The sequence below is a fragment of the Aythya ferina genome (assembly GCF_964211825.1).
Source record: "Aythya ferina genome assembly, chromosome: 1".
Taxonomy (NCBI): domain Eukaryota; kingdom Metazoa; phylum Chordata; class Aves; order Anseriformes; family Anatidae; genus Aythya; species Aythya ferina.
The window spans coordinates 90,855,364-90,882,323 of record NC_140296.1 but is presented as its reverse complement, the minus strand read 5'-3'; the positions used below and the strand labels follow the sequence as shown (position 1 = coordinate 90,882,323).

Genomic DNA, 26,960 nt, shown 5'->3' with positions numbered 1-26,960 from the left:
CTCTCTTCTTTCTTCTCCATGTAGGAATGGGAACACTCTGAGGAGATCTGAAGGGACACATAGTTCCAGAGGGATGTATTGTTGGTAAAATATGCTGCCTTGCACAACTGAAGACACATAGCAGGCACATGCATTAAATTATGACCATTGATGGACAGGACATTTCTGCGCTGGGTAAAATAATCTCTTAGGTTTTGTGGATTTACTCGTGGAAAGGCCTGAGTATTCTGGTATGAGTGGCATTACGGAGGTGGGGAATGTATACACCTGACTTAGGCTGGACAGGTGTTGGAGGGCAGCGTGGCAATGTGGTTGGCACATCAGTGGTAGAACTAGTGACAGTGACCGGGCCAGTAGTCGAGCAGAGGGTACAGAAAATAGTTGCAGAGAGGCAGTTTCTACTAGTGTAAGCTTTTGCAGTTTTACAGGAAAGTACCATGACATAAAATTGCTCAAGGTACAGCTTTGGCATGTTGTTTTCACCCTGGCTGAGGGAGACCATGCCTGACAGCGTGTTGTGCAACGATTGTTTTCTTGATTTCATGGGTACCATTGTGCAGAATGAAGCCCTGTGCCTGTAAGCAGGACCTGTGGCACTGTAATGTGTATGCTGGATATCTCTGGGGACTGTGGCCTCTCACCTCTCAGTGTGTCTGAAGTCTTGACGTGTTTTAGCAAAATACTTCTTCCATAAGAATAAGGGGAAGAAGTGTGTGGGTGAGGGAGGCATGAAGGACAGTAAGAAAGCAGCCAAGGTGCAGTGTGCAAATAACAAATCACTGGACATTTCAGCCTGTACAGCACAGCACCCAGCCATACTACTACACCATGCATTTTTTATTAGCTGCAACAAAATAAACAGAATTCACTGACAATTAATGTGCAATTAAAAAAAAAAAAAAAAAAAAAAAAGAAATAAAAAAGAAGACCCAGGCAGAGAGGCACACCCATGTGAAGCACAGGGAAGACAAGCAAGCATGATTTTGGCAACTGCTATGCCACCCCCTCCTCCTAACCCCTGAAACAAGTGGGACTCAGCAGAGGCATCCCCAGCCACTATGGATAGCAGCCAGTGCTGGGGTGGGGGAAGTTAATAACCCCCTCTCCCCACTCTCCCGACTGGTTTCCATCTGTATGAAGAACGCCCTGAATACCATAAGCAACCACCCCCACTCCTGGCCCCAACCCTTCTCAACTGCATGGATTCACTCTTTTTGTGGTGCTAACCCATCCACAAACTTCCCTACAGCCAGAAGTGATTTTCTGTCTTTGTTGCTGTTGATGTTTTGCTCATTTGGGTTTTGTTTTTGTTTTATGGTACACTATGTCTGCTCCATGCCTACTCGGCCCCCCAGAGTACTGGACAGACAGCTGGGTCCTCTCCTTCCTACCCTGCATGACCAAAGCCCACTCCAACAGCACCCTTAGTGCTGCCAGCAAGCGTCACGTGTGGAAGCACACGGCACGGCACAATACACAGCACCTTTTGCTCCTTCCACTGGTGACATGAGCTCAGAGCAGTGGTTTGATGGAAGCTGGTGGCTCTGATACATTTGGATCTCAGTCAAGGAAAGGGTGGGACTGCAGGGCCTTAAACACTGGGGGCAGCCTGGAAGGCCATCAGGGTTATTCCAGGCTCTGAAGTAAGCCCGAGTGTATCTGGATCACCCCTGGCAGCCTGCTGGCTCCCAGGCGTGTTGGACCAGCTCCTCATTTCAGTGCTCGAATCCTCTCAGCGCTCCCCAGCATATCCGCCCCGTGCCAGCAAGCTCGTGAATTTCAGCATTTAATATTGTTCTGCCGAGCATTTATGGCGGAACTCTTTTTCTAGCCTAAACAAATTATTCCTTCAGCTTTTCCTCATAAATCATGTGTGTCAGTCCCTTGCGGTTCCTCTCGCCCCTCCTCGGTGCGCGCTCCCCTGCGAGGCCTGGTGCCAAGCCCTGGGCGCAGTGCGGCTGCTTCGGCCCCGTCGATGCTGAGCAGAGCGGAGCGATTGTTTACAGGGCCGGCTGATATGTCCCAGAATGACATTTGCCTTTTTTACAACAGTATCACATTGTTGATTCATACTCGCTCCCTGGTTTGCTCCAAGCCCCAGATCGCTTTGCACAGCAGCGCTGTCTGTCTTGCCAGCTTGTCCGTCTGACGTGTATCAGCGCTCTCCTTCCCAAATGTTGTGCTCAACGTGCCTCTCACTGAGTCTCATCCTCTTGATTTCAGGTCAGTTTTTTTAATTTAATCAATTTTATTTGAACTCCAGCACACAGTAAGCATGGTGTCACGGGAAGAAAGGCTGCTGCAAATAAACCAAAATCTGCTGTTTAACTACAGGAGCTGAATTTGTCCACCAGCAGGAGGATCTCCGGACACTGATTCAGAAGGGAACGATGCCTGTCCTGGCCAGAAGGACTGCTGTCTCTTGCCATGTTTGTGAGACATGTCATAGGGAGCTAGCTCCTCCAAAATATAAAAACCACACAGTGCAGCCTCCTCCTCTTCACCTCTCCTAAAATGTCTTCTGGTGGAATTCTCCCAAGTCCCCTTGAGATTCTCTGCTGAGTTTTCAGAATTTGGGAATGACGTAATTTCCTTGATCTTTGCCTGGTCCCCCAGACACCTAATCCAGGGCTACTTGCACCTACCCACCTGACTTAAAGTCCCGTGCAATACCTTTTACAGCTGCCTTCTTTAAAGATAAACATATGTTATAATAATAGTAAAATAGCACATTACTCTTGCAGGCCTTCACACTTGCTAACACTCATCTGATCTATGCAACCTCGTTTTTATGTCTATAATTTTATTTCCATAAATTTTAAATCCATACCTAGGCTTTGGGGTTTACTCACGGGTAACTAATGCCTTTCTTTATGAATCTTACTGTCAGTGCACTTAACTGTAGAGCATAGTACAAAGCACAAGAGAAAATCTCTTTTCTGGGGACCGTATGTTAAACGAATAAAGTCCTGACTTAATGTCTTCGCCTTGCTGAGTAGCACAGTCAACACAGTGCTGTTAGATTATGGGATAAATACCCACAAGTTCCAGAGCATTGTTTGAGCCAGTTGCTATAGTAATTTGAAAATCTGTTCTATCAGCGACATAAAAAAAGGGATGAAACAACATGTTGTTACTTCCTTCTTCTCAAATTTGCTGTGTTAGCAACACTCAAAACAGAATCATCTACTTTTCAAAGAGAAGTGCAGCATGGGCACCTCTGGGCCAAGTTGCTCTGCGCATGCTTCCACCCTGGGCATTGTTTTTTCATACTGATAGAGAAGAGCAGGCTGCTTGCTGCTTGCTCATATGATGCTTTAAGCTTCCCAGCTCGAAGCTAGATCACGCTGCCTATTTTTGGAGCCACATAACTTTATAATTTCATTTGAAGGATAAGTGCTTTAATGGGTAGTCACAGAAGGGCACGGGGTCATGTATCGAGCTTTCCTGAGCAGTGAACGCTGAGGCTCTTAGGCACAGCGCAGGAAGGAATATATCATCCATAATGGATGGACTACCCCTGAGCAGACTTTTTGCAGTGTGGAAAGATGGTGTGAGTGCATCAGGGACCAGCAGAGATGAAGGTCAGGAACCTGGGCAAGCCTGAGGGGGCTAGATAAATTGTAGGATGTGACAAGGGATCTGGCATCGACTCTTATCCATGTTACTTCTTAATAGCTGAAGTGACTGTGTGAGGCTCATGCTCCTTATCAGGACCCAACCAACTGACCAGTGAGAATGTTCCTTTTTTTCTTGTGCATTTCTTTCCATACTCTTAATAAACTACAATACAATCTTCTGAGACTGCACCAGTCCCCTCCTGCTTGCATAAAGTTGCTACAAAACATTCACAATTTGAGAAAATGTTTCTTTTGCATTTTCTCTGAAGTAAACATTTTCTGCCCTTGTGTTTTCCACTGTTTCCTTTATGTTTTCGTCATTGCACCAGTTAGAGGTATCCTGCCAGGTAGTTTCTTAGTATATGACAGATAATCTTTCTTAACATAAAGCATTAGTTTAACACCTGGCATTTTGTAAAGGTAAGGCTCTGGAAGGAAAAGAAGAGGGCTTTTCAGGCCATGGTACACGCATTGTGGTGGTCTGTGAGGCAGAAGACGGGTGGTCTGTGAACGGATTAAAGAAAGAAGCAGATCAAAGCATGCCCATACACATCCCAGAAACAAACAAACTAGCAGGGGAAAACACAAAAATTAACATCTAAAGTTCAGCACCACTTGCATTTAGTTGCTGAGGAAAAACAAACTGGCAGCACTACACAGGCTGGCTCTTAAATTTTTTTTTAACATGATACATTGCTTTTGACTTAAGTAATGTTGGACAGTGTTGGCCATACTGTCGCGTAAGAATTAGGGAGACCGCAATGCTGCCATATGAGTTTTGGTAGGTGCTTTGTTTAAATGCCTGGGAATAGTGCAGTTTCTCTTGTGTCTTTCATTTGGCACCACTCTGCAAATTATTAAATTGGTGCCTGCCTGCTATGAAGTTACTGGATAAAGACTTGAGCTGGCAAAGGCTAATAAATGTGAGCTTCATCAACTCCTGCATGCCAGGCTTTGTCAGCTGGGTGAGCTTTGCTCTTTCCCTGGATGTACTCTCTGTCCCTACAGTTCCCTGCAGGAGAAACCCTGGAAGGGTTAAATCTCCCTGTCCACTCTGGATTCACTCTTCAGGCCCAGCCTTTCCCCAGGGAGCAGCCTTTACCCATCTCAGCATCCAGGAACCAGGGGGCTGGCGCCCTGCCCATGGCTTCTCTCTCACAAACTGGGATCCTTTCTTTTCTGAGCTAGTCAGCTGCAGAGCAGCGAGTGTGCCTGGCCTGGCAATGCCCAGCACGACTGGGGCTGCTCAGAAAAGGTTTCTCACAGCTCTGTGACTCACTGCTTGTACAGTGACAGCTTTCAAGATCCACTTTTTTTTCTTTTTTCTTTTTTTTTTTTTTTTTCTCCTTGAAGTCCTAGCAGGTACAAATCTTCTACTTACGGCTCATTAAGCAAACTTTTTCCTGAGAAAGAGTTTCATCCCCTCCTCCGTGCTGGTCTTGACATGCAGCATCCAGAAATTAAGATGGTCTGGTTGACGGGGCGGAAGGGAATGGGAGCAAACTCTCTGCTACTGTGCTGAGCCTGCTCGTCTTCTGCGACTGCCACCACTGTCTCCCAGGGCTGCCCCATATCTGAATTTCACCTAAGGCAGATAATGAGAAATTCAAACTTTCTTATATGCACCTGCAACTCATTTTGAAAATGCCCAGCTACAGGTGCTACTGAAAAGTTCAGGACCAGTTTTTTTAATAATTTACCCTGAAGCACCATTTCTTGGGCTGCTGTCAAAATTGCTAGCTCGGTAGTGGGACCAACAAATGCTTTTGCACACTTGTTAAGCTGCATATTTGCAGGGCTCCACACTTAGCACTCATCTGGGTCATGACACACGGAGTTTATAAATATTCAGAAGGTGACAGTCTCGTTATTTTTGCATGAGTAACATGTCTGGGCAGTAGTGAAATGTAGCTGCTGCCCCAGCCTGGAAACTGAGGCACTTTGTGTCCCCTCGCCTGCCTTTTCCACAGGAAACAATGGCAGACAATTTCATTCAGCAATGCCCATAATGACCTGCCCTGAGCACTGTCAAACACCTCCTGTGCAAAAAGCATTGGGGGAGTTTTCTCAGAGCTCCATGCTGTGATGTGCAAATCTGTCTGTGAGCCTGCACGGTGCAGCTGTCCTGTGGCTTTCAGAGGTTGCAGGGGAGGTGGGTCTTAGTCCTTCTCAGAAATGCCCAAGCAACCCATCAACAGCTAGTTTTAAGAGCTGCCTGTGATTTTTACAATTACCTGCACTGTCTGGGTTGAACCCTCTGTTGGCATAAACCAAAAGAGTGTCAAGGACCCAATTAACCAAAACTAGTTATACGTGTGGAGGGACTAAACGATACTGAAGATTGTTATGAGCTTGCTTTTGCTCAGTAGAAGTTGGACAGAGTTTCTTCTACTTTAATCTACTGGATGAAGCTGTCTTCTTCAAGGCTTATAGCTTGTCTTTGCTGTCAGGAGAAATCTATTAGGTTCAGAATTACAGTATACATTGCAGTGTACATTATACAATAAAACTTGTTAGTATTTTCTGATGACAAGACCGAAGAGAAAGATCCTCACCATGGATCCATGAGCCCACCATCCTCCCTTGCATGGGCTGGCAAGAAAACCGCTTTGGACATCCCCACTTCCCCAGGTGTGAGAACTGGACTCTTCCCTTAGGGCCAACAAGAGTTTTTACAGATGCGGAAGCCCAGGAAATAGCACGACTGCAAGTTTTGGGTGGAGCAAGAGGCCCCTTAAAAATCAACACCATTGTATTCAATAAAAACCATGGGCTGAACTCCAGAGCAGCACCATTCTGCAGATGCCACCAGTAGCAGCCATGAGAATTAGTGGCTTGGAAATTTCCAGTAGCTTGGAAATTTAGCAAAAATGATGTGCTAAAGCAATGCTAAGTTGTGTTATTATGGCTGAGAACAGACAACTCAAAGAAAGTATGAATGAAAGCTCTACAAAAATAGTTCACCGAAATCCCACAGAGAAAAAAAAAAAGCTGGGCACCCTTAGTTAACTAGGGCACCCAAGGAAGTCTTGCAGGAGTTTATAATGCAAGTATTACGATACATATTATTTTTTTAAATGTGACCTTTTATGTTTGAATTACTTCTTTATGATGCAAGAATGGTTTCTGAAGTACATTTGTAGGGAACTGTAGCTCTATATATGGTATTTGTGAGTTTAGGGAGGGAATGTGAACAGGCAGATGTAAGCATCCTCTACAGAAAAGGCTCTTGAAAAGTGGAGGGTGACCCTGTAAAGCTAAGATGCTCTCTAATAACTAGAAGCAGTTGGCAGGACTGAGCATTGGACAGGGCTAGAGGCAGGTATGCATATGCAAACACGAAAACAGATATCATAACAGATAACATTTACTTTACTTAATCTTTGGTAAAGGCACATTCCTGAAAGTAACTAGAGCACCACGTCTCACGTGCATTTCAGGAAAGCTGCTACTGCAGCCAAGACCATCCCTAGGGGCAGCAAGCATGCCCTCGGCTATGCAGAATTACCATCTTCCTGGCACGAGCTTGGGGCTGGTGCTGGTGCACTTAGAGTGCAGCATAGAGCAACAGAGCATAGAAGCTTCAAAATGGGGTCAGGCATTGGTGGGGCAAGAAGCTGCTGTTCATGTGCTGCTCACTGAATGCACCGAGAAATGGAAGATTTCCAGTGAGTCCAGGACACAAGGTGGACCTTAACTCTTTTCCTCATGGCCCAGCGCAATGCACATGCGGCACGTTCCTCCCATAGTGTGCAGAACACCAGAGCAATGCACACCGTGACAGGTCACGGTGTGAAGGGCTCAAGGCACATGCAAGGTTTGCAAGGCACATGCAAGGTTTGTGAGACACCATGATTCAGTGAGATAGAAGGAAGATGAAAATAGACCTTAAAAAGAGTGTCTCTTTTAAGTCCTTAACTTTATTTATTTATTTATTTATTTATTTATTTATTTATTTATTTATTTATTACAGAAGAGTTGTCCCCGGATGGTAGCAGGGCTGCTTGAGGAGCAGATGTGGCAGTGGCTTTGGAGGTGGGCTCACAGGTTTTCTGCTTGTTGCTTTCTGTCAGGGGTAGGCTCAGGTTGTTTTACTTCTGACTGTGAGTTCTTTGAGGCTGGGAGTTATTTAAAAGTTAGGGAGTCAGTTGCTGGGCAAGGTTTCTTTCAAAACACACGGTCTTTGAATGCTGGTTGTGGTTGCTCGCTTATTTTCCATGTGGATGTCATTAGAGCTTAGTATGTGAAAACTGAAGGGTAGAGTCAGTTGATTGTTTTTTGTTTTGTTTTGTTTTGTTTTATTATTATTATTATTTATTTATTTATTTATTTATTTATTTTTTGCATTAAGGTAAGCTGCTGGTTGCTCACTCAAGGTAAGGCAAGATTAGTTTCCCTGATAAGCAAAGCCTGGTTTCATGTTAATGAACCAAGTGTCATGAGCACTCTCCTCCAAGTGACCAGAAGGATCTGAGAGCCTGCTGCAAGGCCCAGCAACCAGTAAGGTTTTGAGTGCTTGCCAGCTCGGCAGAGATAACAAGGGCTGATCTGCAGGCATGTCTGTACATGGGAGACTCAGCGTGTCACTGCCGGGATGATACTGCCCGTGAAGCTGCTAGGGGTGTGAGAATATTTCAAAGACAGCTTGATGGCATTGCTGATTACTGGATTTGTGATGGGAATTGGTAACAGAGTACAGGCTTCCACTCCAGATGGTGAACATGTGATTTCCCAATGTTGGGTAAAGCACAGGCTTGGAGACATGGTTATACGAAGAGAAAAATCTCCTGTGAAATTGGTTATGAAGCAGTTGGTGTAGTTTAGGGTAAACTAGGTTCCTATGGCCTGAACAGGAGTGAAATGGGTGACTTTGGTGGTATATTTGGGTTGGGAATCCACATTTTATATTGTAGGTTTTTAAGACAGGCTGCAATGCTCTTGCTGGGGGTGTTGCTGTGCATGCGGTACCCGACTGTAGTAGCACAAATGGTGCCAATTTGGGGTATTTTAAGTTACACAGCCCATGGAAAAATCCCTTGGTTTTCTGTGTGAGGAAGGGCTGAGAATAGTTTCTCTGCTTTGTGATAGTTCTCCAGGCAAGTTGGAAGCAGCAGATCTGCCAAAGTTTGGGGTTGGTGTTTATTTGGTTGGCTCTGGGGAGCAAAGGCACTGAATTGTGTCAGTGCGGGCTTTATGAGCCACAGGGCTCCTCAAACTTCACAACAGGGCAGACCAGCAGACCAGCCTCTTGCAGGAGCCAGGCTCTGGGCTGTGGGTGCTACACATGCAAACAGCAGCATCCTCAGTGTCTGCCTGGCCTTCTGTATTTCCCCCTCCTTTTGCTCCAGCTGTCCTGTGGAGGAAGAACCAGTTGCTGTAGGGCTGAGGAGCTGCACAGACAGGGAGCTAGGGGAAAGCGTGGAGATTTTTCAGGCACAATCTCCTGACTCAGGAAGCTGTTTGCCCTCCTTCAGTATTCCAGGCAGCAAGTCTGAAAAGAAGGCCTTATCCTGTAATACAGGCCAGTCGTGCTCACAAAGGTCTCTTTGTTAGGCCCGTGTCTGCTGCATCGTTCCTCTCTGACAAAACTCCTCTGCCAAAGCCCCGGCGTGCTTGGCTCTGAAAGTGCCAGGCTGGCAGCAGAGGGGGCGAATTCCTGCCCGCTCCTCCTGCCCCTCAGCTTCCCTGGGTCCCCCTGCCCCACCACTTCTCTATTTCTCTGCTACGATGGGTGGGATGAATGCAGGCAAGATGTTGCAGTGCATGCTCCTTGCAGCTCATATTTTTCACCAGCCTATATTTTTCACCAACAATACCTTATTGGGCAGGCAAAAGACTTGCCCTCCAGACAGGTTTGGGTAAGTTTGCCTAGTGTCAGATCTAGCATCTGGCCTCTTAGGTGAAGCAAATGGGCTTTCAAAAGCAGGGCTAGCTGATCTGCCTGTGGGGAGCCAAAGCACTAAGCTCTTTGTGATACAGGCAGGTTTTTAGTACATGCTGCATGCACTGGGAGGCTCCTGCTTTCTCACTGAGGCCTTAGGGGCAACTTGGAGAACAGCAACATACACTAAAAAAAAAAAAAAAATAGAGCATACAGAGTGTGAAGCAAAAGGAGAGCAGCTAGAGAAGGAAGCACTGGGGGGCTATGTGTACTTACCATGTGGAGGGCTCCTTGGGGTGTGTATGAATCGTATTGCCAGGCCCCAGGGAGTGTTTGGCAGCTTTTTGGCCCCATTCTGGCCCTTGGGGCAGGAGACTGGGTCAGGACAGCTGACTGCAATCCCAGGGCAGCCACAGGCTGTGCTTTGAACTCCTGTTGCTGGCAGCTTTACCTGAATTACCATACAATAATGTCCATTCTCTCTCTATTTATTTTTATTTTTATTTTTATTTTTATTTTTATTTTTATTTTTATTTTTATTTTATTTTTATTTTTCTCCTAGTTGAGTTGCCCTGTCTGGGTATATTCACTACATTCACTACTGCACTTTTCAGTACCTAAGAGGAAAATCAGGAGAGCTTTCCATCCAGTATTTCTGTTCAACTTGACTGGCGTTTCATAAGAGGAGGCTTAATGGGGAGGTAACAGCAGTAGGGAACAGACCCACTCCCTTTCCTCCTTTTTGGCTCTGCATCTCGGCTCTGAGAGGTCCGTCTAAGGCGTCCATCTGCTCCTGGCAAGCACCACTCCAACACCTGTGAGCCAGATGTAAACAGCTGCATGGTAGGTGTCATTTGTGATCCAGCCTTAATGCAAACCATGCTTAGGAATGATTACAAATGGCTCCATAAAAAAGACAAAATGTATAGCACAGGTAAGTAGCACCTCTTTTTTTATTTCATCTTTCCTTTTATCTTATATGCTTTCATATCTACGGTATAGAGCACACTTTTGTGCTGCAGGATGAATAGCAGTCGAATTTCATTAATCTGGTCTCAGTGTATTAAATCGTTTAAGTGAATGCTGAAGTTGTATGCTCAATCTAAATATTTGTTTAACTGCTTTCCTGGATAGGGATACCTTAGTACAGTTAGCTATCTTCACTAACTCTAATGGCTAGCCTAGCAGGCTGGCTAGTTCTCTCTTTGACATTTAACTTTGTACATATGACATTGCCTAATCTGATAGCAGTTTCTGATAGCACATTCCTTTAAATACTGCAGTCTCTACATACCACAGATTTTGCAAGGTCATGGTTACACAGGAAAGTACCTCCTGAAAACCCCTCTGTTTAAGGGTAAGTTGTCTTTGCCTTTGAGGCATCATTGTAAGAGGCTACAGTTGCCTTTGTTTACCCCCCCCACCCCAAGCTGGCTTTTCACTACTTGCTTCCCATTACATTTTCCATTTTTGGAATACTTTGGATTGACATCAGAAGACTTTTTTTTTTTTTTTTTAATGTTTATTTTTATTTTAAACTTGCAACTTCTTTCCTTGTCCAAAGGCTGCTGTTAGCAACTGCATGGAATGCACTGAGCATTTTCCAATAGTCCATATGGCTTTGCTGACAACTTCAACAAATATATTGAATTTTAATTTGGATCTTGATATTTTATAATCTTGCATTTTATAATATCACATTCCAGGCAGTTACAGTTTGATTTTCCTGTCATTGTGAGCTATTTGTGTTTTCAGCAGGCTGCTGAACAGTTTATGCTGTGTCAGATCACACTGGTTTCTCTGTAGTAGTCTCATTATAAACCCCCAAGGAAACATATTCTGAAAAACAGGTTTGGATCAGACTGGATGTTAAATCAAGGTTATAAAAAAACCTTCATTTTCCTTCATGCCATTCCTCTTCTTCCTTTCTTTTTCTTTCCCTTTCTTTCTTTCTTTCTTTCTTTCTTTCTTTCTTTCTTTCTTTCTTTCTTTCTTTCTTTCTTTCTTTCTTTCTTTCTTTCTTTCTTTCTTTCTTTCTCTCTCTCTCTCTCTCTCTCTCTCTCTCTCTCTTTCTCTCTTTCTCTCTCTCTCTCTTTCTCTCTTTCTCTCTCTCTCCCTCTCTCTCTTTCTCTCTTTCTCTCTTTCTCTCTTTCTTTCTCTCTTTCTCTCTTTCTCTCTTTCTCTCTTTCTCTCTTTCTCTCTTTCTCTCTCTCTCTCTCTCTCTTTCTCTCTTTCTCTCTTTGTTTCTCTTCCTTCCTTCCATCTTCCCTCCCTCCCTCCCTCTCTCCCTCCTTTCTTCCCTCCCTCCCTTCCTTCTTCTCCCCCTACCTCCTTCCCTCCCAATCCTCCTTCCTTTGAAGCCTATCATGTGTCTATTTCCATTTGCCACCTAGGGTAGGTATTTCTAGTGAAGAGAAAGCTTTAAGGTTGATCTTACCTACCAACAAGTCATGTTGCTTAAATGAACTTATAGCCACAAGACACAGGATCAAAAGGTAAATGATAAATAAAGGCAATGTCGATATGTTACTTCTACAAGTCAGTTTTGGATACATTTCAGAAACCTTTAGAAAGTGAAGTACCTTTAAGTAGATTTTTAGTGGTTTTCGAATCAAACCCCAGTAAAGCACTATGAACTTGAAACTTACGGTCAATTGTTTCATGTTTACTTTATAAAATAAATAGCAGCCATTAAGTGATATCCTTACTTGTGTCCTTACCAAAATTTTAAGGGAGAAATAAAACACAAACATAGAGTTAAAAGGAAATGTCTATCTGCAACCACTCAGTATAGAAGAGAAGCAGGACTGGGGATGATTTCAATATCGCCTTAAATCAGGAGATCAGTTAATAACTGGTCTCTGGTATGGGTGCATGTTCCCTGCCATTTCTGCAATGCAGTTTCCATGGTATCACTTCGGCAACAGGTCCCAAAGAGGTGGGGAGAGACCAGAGTTGACTGCCTGCTGGTACTATTGCATATAAATGATTCCCTTAATCTTCAAATGTCAAAAGAAAATGTAGAACTGTCAGGCCAGGCTGGCAACACCAGTTGTAGGTTGGACACTTGAAAGTTAGAGATTCAGTAAATACATTTTTTCCCTTGTTTGCTCTTCCTATCTCCCCCCACCTCTTTTCCTACCAAACACTTCTCTCCTCCATCCAGCAGTGATGAATCATTTTTGTTCCTATTCCAGGAAGTTCTAAAAACAATTTTCAAAATTTAATATAAAGTAAGAAATGGGGCAAAGGAAATAAAACAGGTTGGGATTACTTAAAACTAAATTTTCAGAACACCATTTTGATAACTTAATTTATAAAGACATAGCAGACAAACAGAAGATGACATTTAATCACGTTTAATGTCAGAACAAACTCTTAACACAAAAAAAATTACTTTGATTCTCTTTGAAAACCAAGGAAACTTTACATTCCTTTGAGAGCCTTGTATGAAGGTTGTGTTTCACTATTGAGGGGAGAAAAAAATGAGAAAAGAACAGTAGATAGGTTGGTTTTCCCCATCAAGAAAAGATCTGAAACACAGACTCCATCTGGAAAGCAAACAAAGAAAGAGAAGAATTTGCTGAGTAACACTTGTTAACAGTTACTGGCACTGTACTTGAATCTAAATGAGAACTGTACATTGCCTTGATCTGAGTGTACAGCCTCTGCAGTTATGTGGCAAAGGAGGAAAAAAAAACCCTACTTACACCATATTTGTGTTTAATCCAAAGCACACATGAACCAAGACTTAAAAAGTCATGCAGTGATTCCCCAAAGCTTCCAACCCTACATTGACCTTTGCAGACCTATATATATGACTCAGTGTTTCAAAACCTCAAGACCCCATAGACTCCCTGAAGGCATTTGCCTTCTGGTTCCCAGCATTTGGTGCTGGGCAGGTGTCTGGATGGTGTGGGCATCTCACATGTGTTAGGAGGAGGCTCCTTCCTCACCTCCTTTCTGTAGCTGCGGGATGGGTGACCTCCTGAGAGGGTCCATCACTGCCTGCCTCAAGTTGAAGCTTCTCTGCCCAACTCCTTGCATTTTTTCCTTCTCACATGTGATTTCAGTTCCCAGATGCCAAAATAGCCCCATTGTGTTGTGAGTGGTGGTGCCCTACTGCATGTCTCTGGGAAGGCATAAAAGATGAAGCTGGGAGGTTTGTTTTTTGGGTGGCCTTGCTCCCAGATGACCTGCCGGACCCCCACTTCTTCATATAGGTGGAGCATGATGCTGGCTTCAGCCAGAGTTTCCTGCAAAGGGCTGAAGGGATTTTTTATCCCCCACCACTTTTACATGAGTTAAAGACAAGAACATAAACTTCCAAATTAGATTTACAAGCCTGGGTCCTACCTTTGGGTGTTGCAGCGAGCATGATGCCAAGTAAGGATGTGTTGTTTACCTGCAGCCTTTGCTCCCTAAACTTGTATATAAAGCAAAACAATTTGAGGGACATAGCACAGGTGACAGGGAATACCCCAAGTCACTGCAATTAATTTTTTATTTTATTTTTTTTTCCCTAAAAAGCACTGCCCTATAAATGTATTGTGTCTATAAAGGAGTAGAAGTGTAGGATCCTGATGCTCTGGATGCTGTGAGCAGTTGCACCTGGGCCAACAACTAGGGACCAGTGCTGGTTCTGCCTTGTCTCCACTGCAACCCCAAAATCTGAGCTCATCTCACAGCTTCCTCTGGCACCAACCACTGTTTTTTTGTTTGTTTGTTTTTTCTTCTTTTTTCTTGTTTTTTTTTTTTTTTTTTTTTTTTTTTTTTAATTTTCTTTTCTCTGTCCCCTTTTCACATTGGCCCCTGCTGAGAATGGCAGGATTTTCATTTTTCTCTTGGGACCCAACACCACTTGGATGGCAACTCAAGGGCATCAGGAGGCCTCTGACATGGTGATGTGAGCACCAGAGCCCATCTTCCCTGAGGATGTCCCTGCCTGTTCTGGTGTGTCTGGGGGGCACTGCTGCTGATGGAGTTCTACCAGCTGCAGGTCTGCAAATGAATTAGCTGTTGACTGGTGGGTTTCTCTCTTATTTGTAGGTTTCCGGTCTGATGTACACATCAGAATTACCAGATGGGTTTTATCAGATCTTCTGTTTTTTTTTTTAATATTTCTGATTTGGTAGCATTAGTGTGTTGACTGCAGACAATCCTTCCATGTAAGGCCATAGAAATTAAGTCATTGCACAGCTCCTGGGAGGAGTTGTATATCTGGAAGAAAAACTACATTATTAGCTGTCTGACATAAATGCGATGTAGTTATGCCTGCTGTGAAACAGTTACAAAGCTTTTTTTTTTTTTTTTTTTTTTTTTTTTTTTTTTTTTTTCCTGTGCTGCTCCTGTGCCAGAGAAGATGGTAATCTGCATAAATTAAAAATTATATAGTCTTCCAAACTTCAAAGCAGGTGGTGTTTCATCTATGCCATGGATGGAATACTTTGGGATCACAGCATGTCTCCCTGCACAGGAGGATGCCAACAAACTCTCTCCTTCAAGACATGTAATAAATGATTTTAGCATTTTAGCAAGGTGTCTGCCTTCACCTGGAAAATCAGAATTGGCAATGGTACTTACAGAAAATGCTTATATAGAGATGTCAGTGCTTGAGTATTATGAGCAGTCTGAGACTGCTGTGCTGAACAAAGATGTTCTTCACTTCCTTACAAACTAGACGTAGAGCTAGCCTCTCAAGCTTGGTAAACTAGTCAATTGAAGTAAATTGATTTGATTTACCACTACAGAGAATCTGCATTGTAATTTTAGTATTATAAAATTCCAGAAGACATCATTTCTGTTGTCTATCAATGTCATTTTCTCCAGGAAATTGCAGAATAAATGTAAATAGAATGTTCTGTGAAAATGTAACCATCAAAAAAAACAACCAACCAAACAAACAAACAAAAAAACCCACAACCCAAAAACCCAAATACCCAGACAGACAACATCAACAACCCATGATATTGCTTTTATTAATCAGAGATTTGATTTTAATAATTTTGAAAGGTTTTCTTTTGGAAAAGCAAAACCATCTGGATTTCCTAATTCGATTCATGTAGTTCAGTAAACTGTTGTGCCATGCCATGTCATGCTGTACCATATCATGCTATGTCGATCATAAAACCCTAAGAATGGCAGCACCGCACCAGGCAGAGATCCACATCAGCCAGCATCCTGGCTCCAACAGCAGCAGCAATGGATCACTTTTCATTCCTGTGGGAGATATGGAAACTAATTCACCCCTGGTGTTAACAGTGTAGGGATTTGGATGTGGTAAAGATGGGTATTTCTCCTGTTGTGTTACCTAACTATGCTGTAAGCATCTTTAGAAGACATAGTGCCAAAAAGCCAACGTTTTGTCTACAGTACAGGTCCTCCAGACAGTTGCATGGGCTTGACCTACTTCCAGGGTGGCCCTGCAGCATTACTTCATGTCTTAGAAATACCAGAATAGTGAGCTTGCATGACTATTTCCAGATTATGAACCCAGGGACAGGCAGTTCAGGCATGTATGGTGAGTGAAGAGATAACAGAGGCTGCAGTGCCACAGTGCCTTCATGGTACACATCAGTATGTTCTGCTGCTACTGCATCGATATCATATGGTGTTGTGCACTGTTCAGCGTCACTAAAACAATCAGTCTTGCTGGCTATGACTACCTCTCTTTTCAATATTTAAACCTGAAGGCCTTCTGTTTTGAGCCAGAACAACAACAACAGAAAAACCAAAACACAAAATAACAAAATGATAATTCCTGGAGACTGACCATCCCTTTTCTACATTCAACAACACGATAATAAACTATAAATATTGCATCCACAATCTCCAGAGCTTTTTAGAAAGCCTAGAGCACAGCTATGATCCCCTCCCAAATTCACCATGAGAAATTAAAATCCTACAGTGTTTTAAGTATTGAAACAATAAAGCTGTTCCATCCCATTCATTGGATTTATTAGATCAATATGTACTGAAAATAACAAATAAGATACTATCGCAGTACAGCCAGAAGGGTAAATTTACACCAGCTGCAAAATTAGGAAATCCTCCCTGATTGCGTAAGTGCAAGCAGGTTTAACCATGAAACCGGCCCCCACTTTTTGCAAGCTGGAGTTACAGTCTTGCCACCTTACTTTCCAGAGCGGTCCTTTGAAATTGCAGGGGTGAGCTAGCAGGATGAGGCACTCTGGTTACAAAGCATCTCCTACAATCATTGGAATTTACAGGCTGGAAGCAGATTGCAACATGAATTTGATCTTACATAGGTTGAAGTTTCGCAGTGTCTCAATTCAGCAAAGGGAACACAGTAAAAGAGGGAGTGGGTAACTGGAGCTTTTATTATCTTTGGATGTGTGTATGGAGCTCAGAGTTCAGACCTCATGGCCAGGAAACCTGACGAAGGTCTGTATCATTCATTCATTCATGCATTCATGCATTTGTTCGTGGCTGAGTTGTAAGTAGTCATCACAGCACAGCAAGAAACTCTACAACTCACAACCATAACTGCAGCTAGGTCTTTCAAGAACCTCCAAAATTAGCTTCCTGTTTCTTTCCTACCAGGCTAAACACAACAACCATAACAAGGAGCAAACTACAACATGAAAGTTAATAGCACATAGGCAATGTACTAATTATTTCACAGTTGAGTGAAGATGCTGGCCTCACCTGAGGTATTTGCACTGGTGCTGTTAGGAAGCAGCAAACCCACCTGTGCTCTGGAGCACAGTTCCCAGTTTGCTGTGCTGAGACAGATTGGGCAGGGGCTTACCAGCACCAGTGGCTGCATTTCCACACCCCAGGGTCTGACAGGTGCCCACAAGGCTGTGTCCTTGTCAGATGTTCTTATGTCAGGTGCACTAGAACTTTCTGCCCATTCTCCAGGGTTTTTCAGTTCCTCAGTCACCATCCGTGTGGATGCATTTGAGTCCCAGCTCCAAAGCCACAGGCCCACATAGCATCGGTAAGATTGAATTCCTTCTCTGTGAGATTTCGCTTGGACGCAGCTGAGTGGGGTGGTTTAGAAGAGAGCCAAGGAGTGGGCAAGAGTAACACAGCATGGACCAGCAGGGAACCACACTTGAGCTTGGTGCCTCAGCCTCTTCTACATAGAAACATAACCAGACCTTTCCTGCCCTTCCTGTGTCCTTTAACATTCAAAGACTTCTTAAAATTTTCCCTTCAGTGTTTGATAGGGAGTGGGAAAACCAGGTGCCTTCACCGTGGCCAACAGCTTGAGCCACTGTCTGTGGGGCAGAAGCCTGGGCAGCATCTGTGGCAGTCACTGACCAAGCTCCCAGGTCTGTACATATTCTTCCCTTCTGACAGTAAGACTGCATACGGACACCAGGAAGCTTTATGCAGTCCAAAGGTGGATTTTCATGGCAGGTTTCTTGAAAAACACCTTCAGCTTCAGTCACTGCAGAGTGAGGCAAGAACATCTCCTAAATGCTGGAGGCACGCTCAGTTTTAAGAAGGGCTCCTGCCCAAGGGTGGCGTGTCAAGTATAGCGTATAACATGAGCCATGTCCTAAAAGCCACTGCCCTCTGGGAGATGAGGAAAACATTCTCTCTTCACATTCTGATCCCATTTTCCTCATCTGCTCAGTAAGCGATGTTCCCTCCTGTGGGTGGGTGTGGGCTCCCCACGGGTTGCCTTTCTCCCTGGACCACTGCTTCCCAGCCCTGGGCTTGCTGCCCATGCCCCTGGCCAGGGTGGGGATGGAGAGGGAGAGGTGCTGCTGTGCTCTGCTCTGCAGCTTGCGGGGAGCATCTCTTTTCCCTGGAGCTCCTCTGCCTTTTCCACTATTGTTTTTTTTTTTTTTTTTGTTCCAGAGCATTCACCCTTCAGATGAGATCAAGGATGTAACATTTTAAAAATCCTTGACACTGTTATGAACTCTCTTTCATTTACACATGCCTTTATCTCCTTCAGTGGAAAACAACCCATTCTGAGCCCTTTCTTTTCTTATGTTATGCTGTCTGTAGCTTTTCTTTCAGTGCTCGTAACCCTGTCAGACCCCTTATCAGCTTGTGCAGCTCTGTCCAGCCGAAAATTGATTATTTCCATTTGCCTAGGGGCTGATTGTCCATTTATCTTGTGCAACAACATTTTTCATTGCTCTTGTGAGTAAGCCCCTTCCCTCTACTGGTGCTGCTGCCATCCTCCTCACCCATGCTGTTCACCATAATTTCATGTTTATTCTTTCACAGACCACATAATCTGCAGCAATTCTTGCATCTTTTTTTCCCAAATGCTGGGCATTAGCTGCAGCTTGAGAAGACGTCGCTATCGTATATACTCTTCCAGCAACTCCCAGTGCAGGCTTGGCTTGCCTTTCCTCCTCAGGGCTTTTTCCTGAGGTGTCTCACAGTCTCTGCTTGACCTTTTATCAGCTTGTCTGTCCTAGCTGACTTCCTGCACTTGGCAAATCCCAATTCCTTTCCCTGGAGTTAATTCTGCTTCCTTCAGGGAAGGCTCTGAAGCTTTAGCTCTGCCGCATGAGGGCAAACTTTCCTTTGTCTGTCCTCTACTTGAAAACAGTCAGCTCAGGCCCGGGAGATCTTAAGCAGCCACGGCCCAGCATCTTCAGTCCCCTGGGCCTGCAGAGGACTTCGCCTTGGAGAGAGGAATCCAGATCTCTCCTTTTTAGTGGTAATAGGGTGGCAGTGGTTTACAGTGCTTTTCTCAAGTTCAAAGATGCTTGAATTTATAACCGTGTGAGTCTCTTCTCTCTTTCTGTGCCTGAAGTCTGCCTCTGATTTACATGTATGCTTGCAGCTTGAGGCATATTCTCTATCAGAAGGAAAGATGTTCTTACTTTCATGTGAAAAAAAAAAAAAAGCTTATAAAAATTGCATAACTTGCCAAAATTTCACTCATATCAAAATCCATAACAAGATCTATTTAATTCCTTATTCTAAGCTTACAGGACGGTGGAGTAATTAAGTTCACATGTTCATTTGGACTGGATAAACTGCAGCACTCCAAGGAAGCTCGGTGGGCTCCTCTGCTGTGGAGACCAGGAGGTAGAGCAGCTGGCTGCCGAGGTGGACATCAGCCTGGTACCAAGTTAACACATACTGCAGGGTCACAGGCTGCCCCAAAGGCCTCAGAGCCTTGTTGGCTCCCGTTAGGTGAGGATCTGGCCCTTGGGCAGTCTCTGAATTTCCACAAGCTGCCTTCTGCAATTTTGGTGTCTGCCCACACACGGTGCATCAAAGCTGGGGCCTGCACACTGCTGGGTACAGACATGTCCTTGGGGCCCTGTTTCCAGCCGCTGTGGCCCGAGGAGTTCGTCTGAGTGCAGAGGGACATGTGAAACCAAAGGCTAGCACAAATTTGGGCGCAGTTAGGAAGATGCCCACAGGGAGAGCTTGAATGATCTCTAGCTGTTTTTAAAACTGCTGGGAGTTTGTACTGGGGACATTTGCGAGGCTGAAATTTCAGTGGGTTGGCCAAAATGAGCATGTCTGAAGAGCTACCTGAAAAGAGGTATTTAAATGCACAGGTTTTGCAACTGAGGGCACAATCTGAGCATCCGACCATTCCACCATAATGACTTTTGTCCTAATAATAACTTAAATGGTTTCCTAAACATTAACTTGAACTTGCTCAAGGGAATGGCCTTTCTTTGGTTATAATAATTTCACATGAAGTACAGCATGCACATTGGAGGGTAACTAGAGTTAATGTCAATTATGAATCACAAATTTCCTGCTCTAAATAGCATTTCTTCTCAGCAACTTCACATATGGCAAGCTGCCCTCCAATTTTAACCCAAATTGTACAGCTGGGGCTGATTTTCACTTACTGCTTCCTTTTTACATGTGAGGTTTTGTACAGGGAGTGACCACACAAAGTTGGGTAGTAAACAAATTAATTGTATTTAATTTCAGATAATAAGCAGCGTGGAAAAACATCTCCACTTTGGTTATTGCAATTTTACTGCAAGAAAATCATGTCATGTAGGTATTGGCAGGGGGCTATAACAAAATAAGGTTGCTATTATTAGAATCTGGTTGTATCTTGCCAGGTCATTTTTGCTGCTATAAGTGAAACTACGGAAGAGTTCTTGTCATTACAGAAATGTTGTGCAAATCACACTCCTACACCTGATATGCTGAGGAAGGCAAAAAAGCTCTTTTCAAGTAAGTGGAGTGACTCCTGCCACCTGAGTTGTGTTTTTTTTTTTTTTTTTTTTTTTTTTTTTTTTCCCTCTTTGTTGTGCAAACCGTATTGGAGATGAAGCTACAGTTTGACCCTCAGAAACTTTTGGGATGGTAAGGCATAAACCAACTCTGATACCCAAGGTGCATCATGTATCACCTGCACGGGGAGGCAGAGATGTAAATAAATGCTGGAGATGCATGGGAGAAATTCCTTGGGAGAAGAAACACCACAGGTAGGCTGTATTCCAAGGTCTCAAACTCCACAAGAGAAACCCATAAGGGGCATGATTAAGACTCCTTCACACAAGAGATTAGGGTTAATAGAGCCTACTTTTAGATGTGGTTTGGAGATCCCACAGGACACATCATAACTGCTCTTTGATATTCAGATAAGCATTTGACAGGTTACAAATCTCTGCAGTGTATTTCTTCCTCCCTCCAACAGATGGAAGAAATACACTGCAAACTCTACACTGCACATCAAGTGTTATTATCCCACACTGTTTGACACAAAACTTTCCTGCAGCCTCAGGAAAAAAAAGCAAAATACTTAGCATTGACCTATGCACAACTATGGATATCTGGCATATTATGTATACACGGCATATGGTTATACGATAATTTCAAGCAACCTTTAAGGTGGAATTCATGTGCCATAGCCAAGGCATCCAACAGCTGGATTAGTAAACCAGAACTCTTGGCATCTTGGCCAACACTCTTGTCTTCCTTTGTTATTAATGGAAAGAAACAGATACTGACAAGAGGCAGTTCAGCCTAGCATCATCAAATAAAGAGCCCTATGAGCAGCACCTATTTGTAGTTTCCACCAACAATAAGAGGAACCAAGAGCGACTAGCTGAGTCTGAGATTTCTAGCTTCAGAAAGGGCAGAGAAATCCCACAAGTATCTGCAGAACTGTTGATCCATATCACTGAGATTCACAGAAGCACAGCAGCTTTCCTCTTTCTTCATTAGATACAAAGAAGTGGCAATGGCAGGCAGAGTGTGGTAGAAATGCTGGCCAGCATTTTGTCATTGCAGTACCCTAAGATTTGACTCCTAAACAAGAATTTAGGAACAAACATTAGCACCAGATCTTCAGACTAATGGTTAAAATGATCTGGGGAGGTAGGATGATGTGTTTGCAGCCCCATGAAGTAGTCAGGCCTGTGCTGTTTATACATGATTTACCCTTTGCCTGGGCATCCAGAGTGGTGCATCCAGTCACTCCAAAGGAGATGGGGATAGGGATTATGGTGGCCACAGTCTCTTTGAGGACAAAGATACACTATCTTCTAAAATGTGAAGGTAGAAAAAAGACATCTTTATTCTCACGTTCATGATTTTCTTATAGGATTGAGCTGCCTTTCTGTCCACCACCCCTCACCATAGTCTTTCTCAATGGCTTTACAGCCAGCCAACTAATTTCAATCAATTTTACAGCAAGGCGGAGGTCTCAGAGAAAACTAAGTTTCTTGATAAATTTTTGGACATGTAAGGAGGCATGGTCCCTAGGCAAGAGTGCTGCATGCTGTTGATATCTGGCAGAAGGGAACTGAAGCACATACAGTTCAGCAGTCTGAGGTGAGGAGCTGCAACACTACAGATGATGAGCATGTTCATGCTCACCAGTGAGGGCACAATGCCCCTTGCTCAGTATTCTGGTAGGAGCTTTAAAAAGAAGTAGAAATTTCTGTGGGTGCAAAAGGCACTACTGAGGCATGGTGGGACACCACATCCTCAGGAGATGAAGGGGCCGGGGAGTTGAAGGTAATGAAAACCTGAGTGGGCAACTATGAGGGACATAGGCTTAAAAATGCGTAGGAATCCAGGCTTCTTCACTTCTCCAATACAACCCATTTTCAAGGCTCTGTGCTGAGTGCAGGGGAGCCTGAGTGGCATTAATGGTAAGCAGCCTTTTTCTAGGAGGGCAGAGCAGTGACTCAGATCACTTTAACCTTCCCCATCCGAATCACCACCTACCCTCCTTCCACAGACACGTCCAAGCCATGTTCATCCAAGATCTCTCCCTGGTACATTGTTTTCCCAGCCAGGCTCCTAAGCCTGGCTTTTTTAAGCACTGGTACTCCACCATCATTTGCCTCCTGTAGGCAGCATACCCCAGGGGAGACCTACACGACTGGCTCCCACTGCTTTGCTGAAGAAAACAAGAGGACACCAACGCTGGGGGCACACCAACTTCTGGTCATGGTACAGATGCAGTTTCACAGCATTTTAAAAAAATAGGCGTTTCATCTGTAGGTAATATGTCTGTCTGAATTCTGTGGTAAAACGTCTAAGCACATAGTCCAGACCCAATTTTCGCAGTATTCTTTATAGCAGCCTTAGACCCTAAATAAAGGGTGCTTTGCTCTAGTAATGACATATGTGTAAGCCACTGAATAAACACTTCCAGATACCATCTCTTAACAATACCCATTCATGTATTCAAAGAAATACTAAAAGAAGAGGCCTGTTTAGATTATGGAAGAATATACGCAGGCAGGTGTTTAAATAACCTTGCAAAATGCATCTCAGGGAATGCATGGCAGGATAAAATAAGGTGTGAAAAGCATCTGTTGGCTGGAAAGACATTTGTGGCACCTGATCCTAGGTTAATGTACATGGGTGTGTAATTTTACATGTTGGGTTTATTATTTACCTAGTATTTATTTGGATTATTAAAAGAGATAGAAAATAGCTCCTCTTAGGATTCTGGGTATCTTTTGTCTGTACAAAATATATGCTCTTTATATAAACATTATGTTACTTGTTACTATAGACCCTTCCCCATCGTTACAATTCTTTCAGTTCCCACTACATTCCCAGCTGTAAAAAAAATACCAATAGCCAAGTCCCTAATATAGTCCACCCTTTACCAATTCAATAATCGAACAAAGCATCATCCTTCCATGAGCTGTATTCCTATGCATCCTGCCCACTCTAAATGCTTGCAGAAATAGCATGCATGTCTGTGTCTGTGCGTGAGTATATATCTAAATTTAAAAAGTGTCCTTGCAAATTTATTCTATTCATGGCCTTCACAGGTGCAACCAGCACATATACCAAGTTGTGCCTCTTCTGACAGTACATTTGATGGTATTGAGGTCTGTTACCCATCATCTCAGAAAGCAAAAATTGCACAACAAAGACTATGAACTTGCAGCACTGGAAAATCCTTCAAAGTGAAACTTGAGGCTTATCTTGCTGCAGAAATCAGAATGCATTTCACAACAAGCGCACTATGTGGAGGTGAAATCCTGCTCTTTTGAGGAGGCAATGCGAAATTGACGATGCTAATGAGGCAAAGAATTCAGTTCTACTAAGTTGCAGGTAATGGTAGTACAATGTTTTTCTGAGAACAAATATTGCGTCTTGTAGGGCATATTGAGGTGGAACAGGGAAGCAAGTAAATTAGGGCTGCAGGGCTACAATGCGTTTCATGAGGATAGAGCCATGAATGTTGGTAGAACTCCATTCAGAAGTGGTTCTCTATCTCTTCAAAACTACTGCTTCAGTACTTCTGGGTGGTATTTATCCTGCTTAGTTTTACCTATCTAAAAAATTGGTATTTAGTCCTACTAATTTAGCAAATTTTCCTTTTTTGTTCATGAGGAGAAAGATTGTTATTGATGACTACCTTAAACTGGCCTGAAATGAATGCAATTTGGAATGGAAACTCTCAATTTCCTGTTGGGAGAGCCTAAACTTAGTTTTCTGGTGACTCCTGTGCAAGGTAAGATAAATTCCCCTGAAGAGAACTCAGATTAAAACTGGGATGGCAGCAGGATCTTTAGATCTTCTGGAAATCGTACCAAACATCTGTGGTCTTCTCAAATGTCTAATCATCTTTGAAAACCTAGCTCTGATCCATTCTTTCTGCTTTTATTTGTTTATTTAAAATACTGTTTTTATGGGAAGGATTAAGTGACAGTGGTTAAGAGAAGATGAAGATTTATGAACAACTATGAAAAAGTTATAGGTCATCACTTTTGGGGAGTTTGGGAGGAGGGGAAAGGCTATATTTTATACTTTAGCTTTTGTGCTTGCAATCTTGTGTAAGTTCATTCAGACCACAAATGAGGGTGTCAGTTTATAAGTTGCCAGCCTGTGAGGTTAATTAACTGCTGATTAACTCCTACTTACTGCTAAAGATGGACTTGAAGCTGAAGATCAAAAATTGAAAGCAATTTTTAATTTAAAAAATAAAAATTAGTCCAATGTCTGCAGATTTTCCTGTATTAGGAATCTGTAAAGCTGTAGTTGTGGTAGAAAACAACTGAGTACTACTTCTCAAAAATACCTTTTTGACATGTAACTGATAATTAATGAGCATTTAAAGTAAGCCTGGCACCCAACAAGTAACTAATATGGATATTGTCTCCTATAAATGACACAAAGAAAACAAACATATGCTGCACTAGTAAGAACTTAAGGAACATAATTTGCAATAAGGATGGCAAATGAGTTATCTACTATCTCCTGGCAAATTTCACCCAGGAGCTACTTAGCCTGGCTTTTGTCTTGGACATGGCAGTTCCTAAGTGTGAGCAACCAGGTACGTGAACCACACCCTTCCCATGGAAAAATAATATCCGTGTTTTTTCCATGGAAAATAAATAACAAGAGACAAATGGATATGGCAGCTGAATGACCAAAGGGCCAATGACTTCAGTTCAAAAAGCAGGAGTTGGCTAAATTCAAAACTATTGTTCCGGGTAGTCTATTTGTTTAATAAAAGTGCAATGTCAGAACGCTGGTGGCATTTCAGCCTGCAACTCCAACAAGGCAAAGATGCTGTTGAGCTGTGCCATTGTCCACCCTGGGTGAATGTGGCAAGGGAGGCAGAGCGCCATGACACATATAGTCTGTGAGAGAAACCCACATCTGACTTAATCATAGAATTGCAGAATAATAGAATGGCTTGGGTTGGAAGGGCCATTAAAGATCATCCAGTTCCAACCCTGCCATAGGCAGGGACATCTCCCACCAGATGGTGGGATGGCCAAGGCCCCACCCAGCCTGGCCTTGAACACCTCCAGGGATGGGGCATCTACAGCTTCTCTGGGCAACCTGTTCCGATGCCTCACCACCCTCTGAATGAAGAATTTCTTCCTAACCTCTAATCTAAATCTCCCCTCTTTTAGTTTAAAACCATTCTGCCTTGACCTATCATTATCTGCCCAAGCAAAAAATTGCTGTCTGTCTTTTTTATAAGCCCCCCCTTAAGTATTGAAAAGCTGCAATGAGGACTCTCCAGAGTCCTCTTCTCCAGGCTGAAGATCTCCCTCAGCCTTTCTTCATAGGAGAAAGGTGCTCTGGCCCTCTGAGCATCTTTGTGGCCCTCCTCTGGACCCACTCTAATGGTCCTACACCCTTTTGGTGCTGGGGTCCCCAGACCTGGACACAGCACTCCAAGTGAGACCTCACAAGGGCAGAGCAGAGGGGGACAATCACCTCCCTCAACCTGCTGGCCATTCCTCTCTTTAAGAGTCCAAACAAAGTAAACACTGAATATGAGGGGAAAAATGTGCAGCAAAACTCACATCCTAAGGATCTGGGTCCTAAGTGGATCATTTGCTTATCCCACCAGCCAAACCTGGCTCTGCAGCAAGGCAAGCCAAAGAATGTCTCCTTTATTGTTTCCATGATGCTTACTCATCTACAAGCCATTCCCCTTTTAGATTATTCTATTTTTAAGGCATAATTTCCATCTGCTCTTTGATCTTATACCACATAAGACATTTAGCTAATAACATCATCCATCAAATACCAACTTTCCTTTAGAGTTCAAACACAATCGACACAGGACCCCATCCATCTGCTGGCCAGTGCCTCTGAACAGATCCAGCTTGTGAATGGCCAGCTATGTCGCCTATTTTTTAATTAACTGGCTAAGGTCTGCTCTTCCTTGGGCTCCTGTACTGCTTCAGGACGACTAGGGGGCACTCCAAAAGGAAGGGAAACGTCCTCCTCTTGGGGAACAGAGGAAAAAGGAGGTTCGGTGCATCCAGAGCTACGCATATCCAAACATGTTTGGGATGCGCTCGTTGTAAGTGCATTTCTCCACTGGATGGAGTCTGCCTTCAGCCCCCCAGGGCATTCATTTTTACATAAAAGGCACAACAGTTACGTAAAAGGTTTGAAGGAGGAGCGTTTTCAAACTTGGCATTCTTTGGAGGAAGGTGGGTAAAGCAGAAAGACAATGTCGGTTTGAAATCTTAAATAACCCAGCTTCTGTGAGAATAAAGGGTTTATTTGAGAGAAGTTTCTGAATTTGGGGTGAG

The 26,960-nt window shown here is 43.6% G+C and overlaps 1 long non-coding RNA gene across 1 annotated transcript; it reads left to right on the top strand.

Moving 5' to 3' along the window:
* The first annotated feature begins 2,099 nt into the window (after positions 1-2,099).
* LOC311430360 lies at positions 2,100-3,796 on the top strand. Its single transcript, XR_014688730.1, has 2 exons — positions 2,100-2,223; positions 2,335-3,796. It is a non-coding gene; the product is annotated as an uncharacterized lncRNA (long non-coding RNA).
* Positions 3,797-26,960: the final 23,164 nt, after the last annotated feature.